The 12607-nt window shown below is 35.8% G+C and overlaps 1 long non-coding RNA gene across 1 annotated transcript; it reads left to right on the top strand.

Annotated features, from left to right (window-relative positions):
* The first annotated feature begins 8935 nt into the window (after nucleotides 1-8935).
* LOC127737049 (uncharacterized) lies at nucleotides 8936-12597 on the top strand. Its single transcript, XR_007999280.1, has 2 exons — nucleotides 8936-10201; nucleotides 10240-12597. It is a non-coding gene; the product is annotated as an uncharacterized LOC127737049 (long non-coding RNA).
* The last annotated feature ends 10 nt before the right edge of the window (nucleotides 12598-12607 follow it).

Raw genomic sequence — 12607 nt, 5'->3', positions numbered from 1 at the left:
TTTTAGTGAGACAACTCTGTGCAATAAGATTTTACCTTTCTGGATATTTTAATTGTGTATTGAAGATAGATTTTACAAGTACTGGACAATAGAATTTACACTGGCTTTATGGTATGAGTGGGAACCTCCACTCTACACCATTACTTTTGATTATAGAAATAGCGGGTTCAATAAAAAGTTCTATTTCATATATACTCATTGCATTGCAGAGCAGGCACTAGCACTTAAAGAAACTTCATCTAAATAAGGATTTCTTGGTACGAGTGGGAAGCTCCACTCCACACCACTAAAAACCGACATCTCATACTCTCTCGTTGCATTCTCTGGTAATCTCTTCGCCTCACCAAACATCGTATATCAGCATAATCAGAAATAGCGACTTATTTGGTACGAGTGGGAACCTCCACTCCACACCATTATAAACCAATATTTTATACTCTCTCGTTGCCTTCTCTGGTAATCTCTTCGCCTCACCAAACATCATATATCAGCATAATCAGAAATAGCGACTTATTTGGTACGAGTGGGAACCTCCACTCCACACCATTATAAACCAACATTTTATACTCTCTCATTGCCTTCTCTAGTAATCTCCTCGCCTCACCAAACATCGAACATCAGCATAATCAGAAATAGCGACTTATTCGGTACGAGTGGGAACCTCCACTCCACACCATTATAAACCAACATTTTATACTCTCTCATTGCCTTCTCTAGTAATCTCCTCGCCTCACCAAACATCGAACATCAGCATAATCAGAAATAGCGACTTATTTGGTACGAGTGGGAACCTCCACTCCACACCATTATAAACCAACATTTTATACTCTCTCATTGCCTTCTCTAGTAATCTCCTCGCCTCACCAAACATCGTACATCAGCATAACCAGAAATATCATTTTATCTGGTACGAGTGGGAACCTCCACTCCATACCATTCTAAATCAATATTCTATACTCCCGTATTGCATTCTCTAGTATTCTCTCGCTGCCTTGTCTAGAAATCTCACTTCATCTCATTGGTTCGAGTGGGAACCTCCACTCCACACCATAGTTAACCGAGGTATAACCTTCTTCATTGTCTCTAGTCTTCTTTATACGGCCCAGCAAACATTAGCATAAATAGTAAATTCACAGAAATAGCAACTAAATTGGTACGAGTGGGAACCTCCACTCCACACCACTCCAAACCGTCATCCAATAGTCTTCCATTGTCTTCTCTATCTTGGGGTTACACAGTAAAATGGAAGAAAATAGAGTATTAAGGTCAACAAGGGACAGGATACCTACCCAGGTCTTCACACCATCAAAGACCAATATAACAGTTAAAAACTATATTCTTAATGAGAAAAAAGTTGTTAAAAAGCTCATTGATGCGACAGAAAGAGACATTGATGTACATTTTGAATATAAGCATGGTAACATTGTTCTAGAATTTACGCCAGCTGCATATTTACACTTTACTGAACGTATTCAAGCTCATTTTTCAAATCATGATACTGTTGATGTCAAAATTTTTGAACGAAAAGATAAAATGGGGAAAATAGTTGAAACCTCCATGTCAGTTCTTCAAAAAGACAACTCTAAATTTCAGCTTTACAGAATTAACATGTACAACTCCACAATGAGGGTAGAGGTGAATGGAAAATCTCACATCTTATTCATTGATGAACTAAAAACCATAGCTAACCTGATGTCAAACAAATCAACCTATCAACAGCTTAACAGTAAAATTCGTGAAGCTTGTCTCAAACTTGTACATCATAATGCATCTCATTTGAGTAATCCATCTACAACTGAAATATCAATAACAGCAGAAAAAACCAATGTTGATATCTGTCCAAAATGTAACAGGAAGTGTCTGAGTAAATGTATCGAATGCTCTGCTGGTAACCATTGGATCCACTTCAAGTGTGAAAAACTCACCAAGGAACAAATAAATACATTAGAGCAATCTCCTGATGTTCCGTATGTATGTACAATATGTACAAAAAAACAGAGTCAAGAGTCACCCAGTATAAGCATGATAAGCAGATATACTAGCCTACCCCCTCCTAATAACTATAAGAGTATAACACCAGATGGTATTGGGGAAACTCTGCTTGTACAACAGAAACAACAGAACAACACAATTGATTGCCCTCCTGTTACATTGGCGGAATCAATACTGTTTGAGGAATTTAACATCAGATCTGGAAATATGACTGAAAACTCAAATCCATCAGTCAACTCCGATAATCAAGCCCTGAGTAGTAGTATAGAACCGGTAATAAATAACCTGTCAAACTCAACGTCCAAAGCCATTGATACTGTAGCAGTAGAACAACTGCCTGTAAAACAAACCAAAACAGTCGAAGCTAGACCAAATCTAAAAGAAAAAGAGCTAAGACAAAAGGAGCTCCGATTAAAGAAATGGGAAGAAGAGCTCAAACAACAAAATGCCACAAACTCACAAAATTCAACCGAAAATGCTAAACTTCAAGCATACATCATGACATTAGAAGGTAAAATTAAAGAACTGGAAAATAGCAATAGAATTCTTAGAATTAAAGTAGCTGGAAATGTAGATAGTACACCAACTAATGCTGTAAATAATGATATTACAAACCCAGACCTACTCCAACACCATACCGAGCATATCACAGGAGGCTTTCCAATGCACCTTGAAACTCAACACCTGCATTCTAAAATACATAGTATGGAAAACATCAACAGCCTTAATAGAAGAGTTTCTGACCTAGAGTACAACTCCCTAAAGCAAAGACTAGATGCACTCGAATTGTCAAAACAACATTGGCCATCTCCTCAAGGTAATCATCTATACCATGGGTACCAGAATCATATATCAGGTCCACATGTAAATGGGTATCAGAACCATATGCCAAATCCACATGTAAATGGGTACCAGAACCATATACCAGGTCTTCAGGTAAATGGGCACCAGAATCATATACCAGATCCATATGGAAATGGGTACCAGAATCATATACCAGGTCCACATGGAAATGGGTACCAGAACCATACACCAAGTTATAATGTAAATAGCTACTATAACAAAATACCTAATCCACAAGTAAATGGGTACCAAAATCTTAAACCTGATATGCATATGAGAAATATACAGCCAATGCAAAATGTACCATTCAATGAGTCGCATCCACCAGGACATGTGCCTCTGAAGATTAACATGCCACATATGCACAACCCCAATAGTCACACCTATCCATGGTATTTACCACCACCTTGTTACATGAAAATGCAACCAAAGTCTGGCACACAGTCTGATATCGCAACAAGGTCTGACCAGAAACCACCGACGATGAAATGTAATACAAATTCAATGAAAAATTTTGTGACAGGCCTCCCTCTTCATCTCAACTCCACCCTGCCTAACAAGTCTCTAACTGATACACAACTTTCAAATGATGCTGGATGTTCTAATACTGTAATACAAGAATTGGATTATGCAACGGAAGTAAATAAGGAAATAGACATACATCATGAGCAAATTTCTTCAACAGATCCAGAAACCAAGTGCAGCCATGAATTCAAATCAAAATCTAACCCACCTCTATTAAACACTCCTACCGTAATTGCTGCTGCTAACATAGAACCGTCGGAACAAGACTTGACAGCCATAGGAAATAATAATCAGGAGGAACATTTTTTAGGAGTAACAAAGCCTCAGAAGGACCTTGGATAGACCAACAGCCAATACAAGCACTGGATATCGTTTCTTTCAATTGTAAAAATGTACGTAATAATATGGACTGTATAAAAGATATTTTATTTAAGGAAAATGCTGACATTGTTTGTTTACAAGAGCACTGGCTTTTTAATTTTGAGAAAAATAGCTTTGATGAATTGTTTCCGGAGTGTGATTGGACCGCAAAATCAGTTGACGAGCTCAACCCAATTGGACCAACACAGCGTCCACGTGGTTATGGTGGAGTTGCCATACTCTGGAGAGAAAATATCAAACATTTAATAGAGAAACTGGAGGAGGGCAATGAGAGAATCGTCTGTGTGAAAGTGGATGTGTCTCCAAAACCCTTCATCTTGATATGTGTATACATGCCTTGCAGAGGTTCCAAGTACGTTAACAATGAGTTCAATGATATATTGGACCAATTAAGAGAAATAATTCATAAGTACTCCCCAAGGTATCAATTTGTCCTGTGTGGTGACTGGAACTGTGATATATCTAGTAGATGCCAAAATATCAAATTGACAGAACGGCAGGATGCCCTGAGGAAATTTCTCCAAGAGACACATCTTACTTTCAATGAGACCGATGTAACCTTTATACATCCAAATGGCCAAGAAGTCTCCACAATTGATTATATCTTCAGGAGCAATGATATAGATCCAGGACTATATCCCACAAAACGCCTAGATATGTTACCTTCAAATACTTCAGATCACCACCCCATCCATACAATGATACAATGTCATTTCGAATCAAAAACTAAAAAAAGAGAGAAAAATCAGTATCCATCAAAGGTAAATTGGTCTAAAATAGATTTGGGAAAGTATCAAACAGAAATTACAAATAAAATCAATGAGCTGGAAGCTAAAGAAAAAATATTGGACGTCAAAGATCTCATCCATGCTTTAACTATAGTGCAAGAAAAATTTGCCAAAAAGTCCAAACCTAACAAACAGAAAAATACTCACATTTGGAACGATGAGATAGCTCTTGCACTATTAAACAACAAAATAGCCTTATTTGAATGGAAAGAGGATGGAAAACCAAAATCTGGTAAAAGTGCAACTCATAGAAAAAACACTAGATCTGAACTCCGTAGAGCAAGGCGGCATGAGATTGCTAGACAGAGGGACGAGAAGTATGCTGAAATTATGAATACTCGGTCCAGTAACACCAAATCATTTTACAAGTTAATAAATAATCAGCGCAAGCAAGGAAAGTCCTCTATAACTGAACTTACAGTACAAGGGAAAGTTTATGACAATTCAGCAGAAGAAATAATAAAGGGGTGGAATGAACATTTCGCAAATCTGGCTACACCTGCTGCTACTCCTGAGGATGACTATATCAACAGGGAGGCAGACATTGATGTCATAATGGAATCCTGTCTTGATGACGCAACTCCGATTTCTTTTACAGTTTTAGAAGTTCAGAATGCCATTAACAAATTAAATAAAAATAAAGCTCCTGATATTTATGGAATTACAGCGGAACACTTCATCCATGGTGGACCAGACCTGGTTGGTGCATTGACAAAAATAATTAATAACATCTGTATATCATGTGCTATCCCAGATTATATCAAGATGGGAATTTTATCACCAATTTTCAAAAAGAAAGGTTTACCCACAGATCCTAAAAACTACAGAGGAATTACAGTTCTTCCTGTTATTGGCAAAATCCTAGAGATACTCCTTAAGGAACACCTATGGCAAATTATTGCAACCATCCAAAACCAATTTCAGAGAGGATTTACGTCTAAAATATCACCATTATTTTGCGCCCTTCTACTTAATGAAGTGATTATCGATGCAGTATACAGGAAAACACCTTTATATGTAGCTCTGCTTGATGCAAAATCAGCCTTTGACGTCGTTAACCACAGTAGTTTATATAGAAAGTTATACCTAGCAGGGATCTCTGGCTCATTATGGTTACTTTTGCATGATCTAAGTGTTGGTGCACAAACCTCAGGTCGGTGGGAAAATCTGGTCTCTGAACCCTTCGATATTAAGCAAGGAGTTAGGCAGGGTGGAATACTAAGCACAGAATTATACAAACTATATATAAATGACATTCTTAACCAAGTAGAGGACAGTACACTGGGATCCTATATTGGACATATTCACTGTCCTATACCAACTTGTGCAGATGATGTCACTCTGGTCGTAAATGATCCTACCAATATGCAAACCCTTTTAACAACCGTGGAGAATTACAGTCAACAGGAGAAATATTCATTACAGCCTACAAAATGTAAAATTATTAAAACTGGGAAACCAAAATTAGAGGATAACTTCAATTTCACTTTAAATGATACACCTATTCAAAATGCTGAAACTGCTGTACATTTAGGAATTACTCACAGCAGTAACCCGCGGCAAACCATCCCAATCCATATCCAGGAAAACATCAACAAAGCCAGGAGAACAATGTACAGTTTGATGGGGACAGGCCTGCATGGCAAGAACGGCCTTAATCCAGTAGCATGCCTACAATTATTCCAAGTTTATGTGCTACCAGTACTCATTTATGGCCTAGAAATACTTTTACCAAATTCTACACGTCAACTGGAACTAATTGAAATTTTTTATCGGAAAAGCATCAAACAAATCCTATCTATCCCCACTAACACAACAGACATGGCTGTGTATATACTGTCGGGTACGGTTCCAGTAATTAGTAAAATCCATATACTAGCTTTGGGAACTTTTGCAAACATTTCAAGACAAGAGAACTGTATAGAAAGACACGTCGCAGAAAGACTAATCCTCATCTCATCAGCCGTAAAGGACAGTTGGTTCACAAAAATCAGATCTTTATTAATTAAATACAGCCTACCATCAATCTTTAACATTTTAGATGAACCACCTCCAAAATTAAAATGGAAGAACTCTATCAGGAAAGAGATTGACACCTTCTGGGTTGTACATGTGATTACCATGTCTGTCTACTACAAGAGTATTTCATTTATTTCTACATCCAATTTTAAAACTGGTCATCTACACAATGCTCTAGCAAGTGTCCAGACTTCTGCAAAAGACATCCAGCGTCTCCCCATCAAACTTAGACTCCTTACTGGTACATACATTCTCCAATGTAATAGAGCAGCTTTCAATCAAGTTGACATCAACCCAACATGTCTCTTATGCGAGGAGGACGCTGAAACATTAGACCATTTCATTCATTCATGTCCTGCTTTAGCTTCTGCTAGAAACTATCACCTGCTTGAACTTTCAAATATTATCAATAAAAGCGAGCTCTGTCCGAAATGTAGAATATTAGAAAAACTAGAAATTAATACACAACTAATATTGGATGCTAGTGCCTTGCTCTGTAACTGTCAATGTAAATGTGGATGTACAGATTTTCTTTATCTTGTAGAATACATAAGTAGAAAACTTTGCTTTGCTTTGCACATTAGACGTAATACAATATTATTAACATTGCCGGTGAATAAAAAGAAAGGATTGCTTGCAACCACTCAGTCAAAGGCGTGAATATTTAAAATCTAAATTATCTTTTGTTTTAGATTTTAATAGTGTAATAAACATTTAGTGGGTGTTAAATACACCATATCCTACTCTGTAACCAGAGGTGTGCCTTTGAAAGGCAGGATCTTCATACAAGACAAGACAAGACAAGACAACCCGACCAAAGAGCAGACAACAGCCTAAGACCACCAATGGGTCTTCAAATGTATTAAACAAGATCTCTGCTGTGTTGTCATACCTACACTTGTACACAAAACTAAAAGTTTTACAGCAAAATAACCGTTTATTCAATGACAGATTTCATGACACGTGTTGTTGTGAAGAACTTTATCGGTCCGCTCAACACATTTTTTTGAAGTAAAATAAACGCAACATTTTTAAAGGGTCAAAACTGAAAGACATAAACGGGACAGTAATATCAGTTAACGTCCAATCATTTCTGATTTGCAACCCTAGTTATAATCAATAAACTAAAACATTGATTATTAATCGATAAAAATAACTTAATTTGGTGAGTTTGGTGCGTTTTCCTGGATTTACCATCATCTGGAAAGCTAAAACCATAATTTTGAAAACATAAACTATATCATTCGAGTCATTCCTTGTCGAACCTACTGAACGAATGGTACCTACCGGAAGTAAGTCTAACAGCAGTACCACTCATTAGGTCAAGGTTTGGTTACTATGTTGATTGCATCTATCCCATTACAGTCAGGATTCTACTTCGTCAAAATTATCTCCCCATTACGCCACCCAATTTTTATAATCGTGAAATGCAAGCCATTGTAGTGATGTCGCGCTGTCTATTTAGCTCTTGAAAACCGATAAATTTATCCACATAGCATCGTTACGATCCTTATATGCCAGTTGTATTTTAAAAGACAAATGTATATACTAGCTATTTAGCACCTGTCCATTTAATGTACTTTTATGCATTTGGTCAATTTAAAACTATTGTCTGATCGGTTGTCAGGGGGAATTTTCGAAAGTTCAAAAATATTTAAAAATATTCTAATTTAATGTTTCGTGGAAGGGCAGACTAAAACTTTTTAGAGGTTGAAGACTAAAATTACCCTTGATAACACACACACAAAATGAAGTTTTTTTTTTTAAGTTATGCATTTTTAAGATCCACTTGAAAAATCTATCGTCAAGTACTTTTAGTAAAAAAATATTATTCGAACACACCTACTCTGTTGTTATGACTCATTAGAAAAGTATTTCACTTGACCCATATATTTCATGTTTTAGTATTGTAAATTTTTGATGTTATATCAACCTACAGCCTAAATGTATAAAAATAATAGAATCTGAAGCGAGATGATGTATCCCATATTTTTCTTGTAAACGTTTTCAAGACAGAATAGTAAACTCAAACACGCCTAAACATAAATAGGTGTACTCGACTTTCTCTTTTCGATGAAGTTATTGTCAATTTGGGGGATTTTTTCCCAAAAAACTGTGGACGGGGGCAGAGATGAAAATTAATGCTTTAAAAAGATCAATTTATTATCTGTCTTTCACATTTTTTTCGGCGGAATTTATGCTTATGCACAAAAAAGATCCACATATTTGCAACTACCACAATCGATTGTTTTGTGAAAATTTGTCTATAATTTTAAAGTTTACAAATATCTCGAAGCCCCATACCATAATTTAAGTGAAAACACATAAGATGGGGGGGGGGGGGGGGGGGGGGGGTTGAGTTTTGAGTAAAAAAAAAGACAGGATGAGACACTTGCAGAAAAAAAAGTCAGGATGACAATTTAGGTAAAAAAAAGTCAGAATAAACTTTAAAAAAAAAAATGCAGGACCGAATAGAGTGAAAAATAAAAAAGGCAGGACAGAGATTACAACTAAAAAAAAATGCAGGACACAATTTTTCATCCTAGCCCCCCCCCCTAAAAATCAAATGGCAGCTTCCTAACAAAGAGTTCCATTTCTTTTGTTAAATTTCAACTGGGTTTCCGCCTAATTAAAATTGAAAATAAGTATACTGCAGATAGTTAGTCTGCTTTTTGTTTTGACTTGCATCTAAAAGTTGACAGTAGTGTCTGCTGGGAACAAAACTTCGAATTTACGACCAAATACATTTTTTTGTAGATCATTTCAATTTTCCATTTGTGAGCTTTCCAAATCTGTATGCAGTAACATGCCAGAAGCTCTTGTATATGGTTAACATTGCCAATCTATGTGCAGTAACAGCTCTTGTCTATTGTTTACATTGCCAATCTACGTGCATTAACATGCCAGAAGCTCTTCTACTATGTTAACATTGCCAATCTACGTGCATTAACATGCAAGAAGCTCTTGTCTATGGTAAACATTGCCAATCTATGTGCAGTAACATTTATTCATAATATTTCGTTCATGACAGAAGTATCCCCCAAGTATCTTATAATGTATTTACAGAAAACGTTTTGTCAGTGTTATGTTCAAGACTGCATTTTGTCAATATATATAACGTTGATAAGCTAAATAAATAACAATGTGTTTGCTTTATCAAACGTGTACAAAATTACAATTTGTACACAACATAAATATCTCTTAGTTGATAAATATTCCCGTGCTTATTCATGATTTCCGTGGTAATGGGTTGTTGCTAATAAAGAAGCTTTTGAACCGACATTTCTTAATGGTAAAGTTAAATTATTTGATTTAACAACGAGGTATAACGCCAGATGGTGATTCAGCAGAAAAACACAATGTAAAAGGTGATACAATAAAAAAATCCAAATTGCAATTACATTATTTATGCTGATATATGTGTGTATTTATTTTCATGATTAAACTGTCTGTTGACACCTATATGTGCCACTAGTGGAAGATTTTTATGTTATTGAGTTGCTGATGTCTCGTTGGCGTATACCTCGCATTACCTTGTGTTCCATTGTAAAAGTGTTTAATTCTGATATAAACCATCAGATTTGCCACGAAAAGTATTTCTGAGATAAAAAATCAGTTGCGCCTAAACACATCTTTCTAAAATAAACCAACAGGTGCACCCCAACACGTGGTTCTGAAAATAAACCAACAGGTGCACCCCAACACGTGGTTCTGAAAATAAACCATTAGGTAAGCCAAGACAAATATTTCGGAAATAACCATTGAGCACCTCACCATGTTTCTGAAATAAACCATCAGTTCCACCACGACAAGTTTTTTAAACAAAACGACCAGGTGAGTCACGACAAATGTTTCTGAAGTCAACCATCAGTTCCACCACGACCCGTGTTTTTTAACAAATATATAAGGTGAGTCGCGAAAAAGGTTTCTGAAAAGACCATCAGTTGCGCGCTACGTCGTGTTTCTGAAATAAATCATTAGGTGCAAAACGAAAAGTGTTTCTGAAATAACCATCAGTTTCACCACGACAAGTATTTCTGAACAAGACCACCAGGGGAGCCGCGAAAAATGTTTTTGAAATAAATCATTAGGTACAAAACGACACGTGTCTCTTAAATAAACCATCAGTTGCACCACTACACGTGTTTCTGAACAAAACCCATTAGGTCCGCCACAACAAAGTTCTCTGTAATGACCATTAGGTCCGCCACAACAAAGTTCTCTTTAATGACCATTATGTCCGCCACAACAAAATTCTCTGTAATGACAGGCGCGCCATGACAAATGTTTCAACGTCTTCCAATAAAGTAAAAAAAAAACATCATTTGCACCACGACACGTTTTCGGAACGAAACCAACTAGCAACAACAAATGTTTCACAACGCGTATTTTGAAAAAAAACTGCCAAGGTGCTCCAGAGTCTTCAGATTCGGGAAGCAAAATACTTAAAAACTTAAAAGACATCAAAATGATAGAAGGCATATGATTCAATGATGGCGGAAGATGCTCTAATCTTTGAATTGTTACCCCAAAATATGAATTAGACTTTACAAATAGTAGCACTGACTTTCAAAATCCAATTTTCCGAAAAGAGGGCAAATCATGATTATACCACCGAAACTTAGAGAGTTGCTTTAAATCCCTACTACACCGCTTATGATTGGATTTACGGTAAATCTACAGTCATGTTTAATTTACAGAAAAGATCGCGTTTCTATAGTAAGACATAGGACATTGCTTTCATTTTCTTGAAATAAGCATGTAAATTGTAGACACAAAAGACTGGAACAGTGTAACGTACTTGGTATGTGGCACTTCTACATATTCTGATCAAATGAATATTGATGTAGGGTGGTCTTTAAATTGGTTTGGATTGAATGTGATTGTGTTTTCAATCTAATAGTTTTAAAAACTTTAATGACATTATACTAATGAAATGATTACAGCAGTCGTTTTTTGTTAGCTCATCTAACCCAAATGTCCAAGTGAACTTTTCTTATTACTTGGCGTCCGTCGTCCGTCGTCGTCCGTTTACTTTTACAAAAATCTTTTCCATTGAAACTATTGGGTCAAAGTCAACCAAACTTGGTCGACATGGCAAATAGAACATAGAATTTATCTTGAAAACCGCTATAAATAGAGAAAATCTGACAGACCTGAAATTTTGAGAATGTTAAAATCTATCATTTACATCAAAACTGTCAGACGACTAATTATAGGAGTTATTACCCTTTGATGCCGAAATTTACTATTTTTTTTTCATTGTTGCGTAATTTATCTTGAAAACTAGAATTAGATAGATAGACACTTTAAATAGTAAAAGTGATCAGCAAGGCAAATTGAGTATCTACAAATAAGACCAATTTTGTTGAAATCCTTAGTAGACTCTTATCGCCCCCTTTATTGACTGCCCTTAAATTACGATTATTTTACCTTTTTGTGTTTTGGGCAAAAGCTAAAAGAGATAGATAGAAACTGTAAACAGAAAAACTATCAGCAAAACAAGATAAAATAAAATATTTTTGTCGTGAATTCTATTCTAGTTTACAATGTTGGAGTGTGTACATTGTGGAAGATGTACATAGACCTAGGTTAGCGACACATCCATTGAGTTTGGTCTTATGTGACGTTTAAACTGTTTTATTGCTATGAAACTGTTCGATTATTTTAAATGTGTATGTTTTGATTTATTGTGACAGTTTTATTAACGAGAATTACCACCAAGGGCTTCGAGTGGCTCTCCTGAATGTGTCTTTTGGAAAATTCAATTTTTAAAGATTGGAATACAAATACTTCAGTTAATTTTGATAAAACATGCCTCCAAAAATTAATTTAAATCACGATAGAGGACTTTTTCACGCACGGAGTCGAACTTGAAGAAAATATTCTACCAATAAGTACTAATGAAAGTAAATATTCTACCAATAAGTTCTAATAAAAGTAAATATTCTACCAATAAGTACTAATAACAGTAACGATTCTATACAGAACCTGATAATAAACGTTTCTAAAAAAACATTTTTCAGCTGTGATATGAAGTGCAAAAACATAACAAAAAA

This window comes from Mytilus californianus, unplaced genomic scaffold (genome assembly GCF_021869535.1).
Source record: "Mytilus californianus isolate M0D057914Y unplaced genomic scaffold, xbMytCali1.0.p SCAF_1, whole genome shotgun sequence".
In the NCBI taxonomy this organism is placed as follows: Eukaryota; Metazoa; Mollusca; class Bivalvia; order Mytilida; family Mytilidae; genus Mytilus; species Mytilus californianus.
The sequence above is the reverse complement of the archived record's forward strand: the minus strand, read 5'-3'. Positions and strand labels throughout refer to the sequence as shown.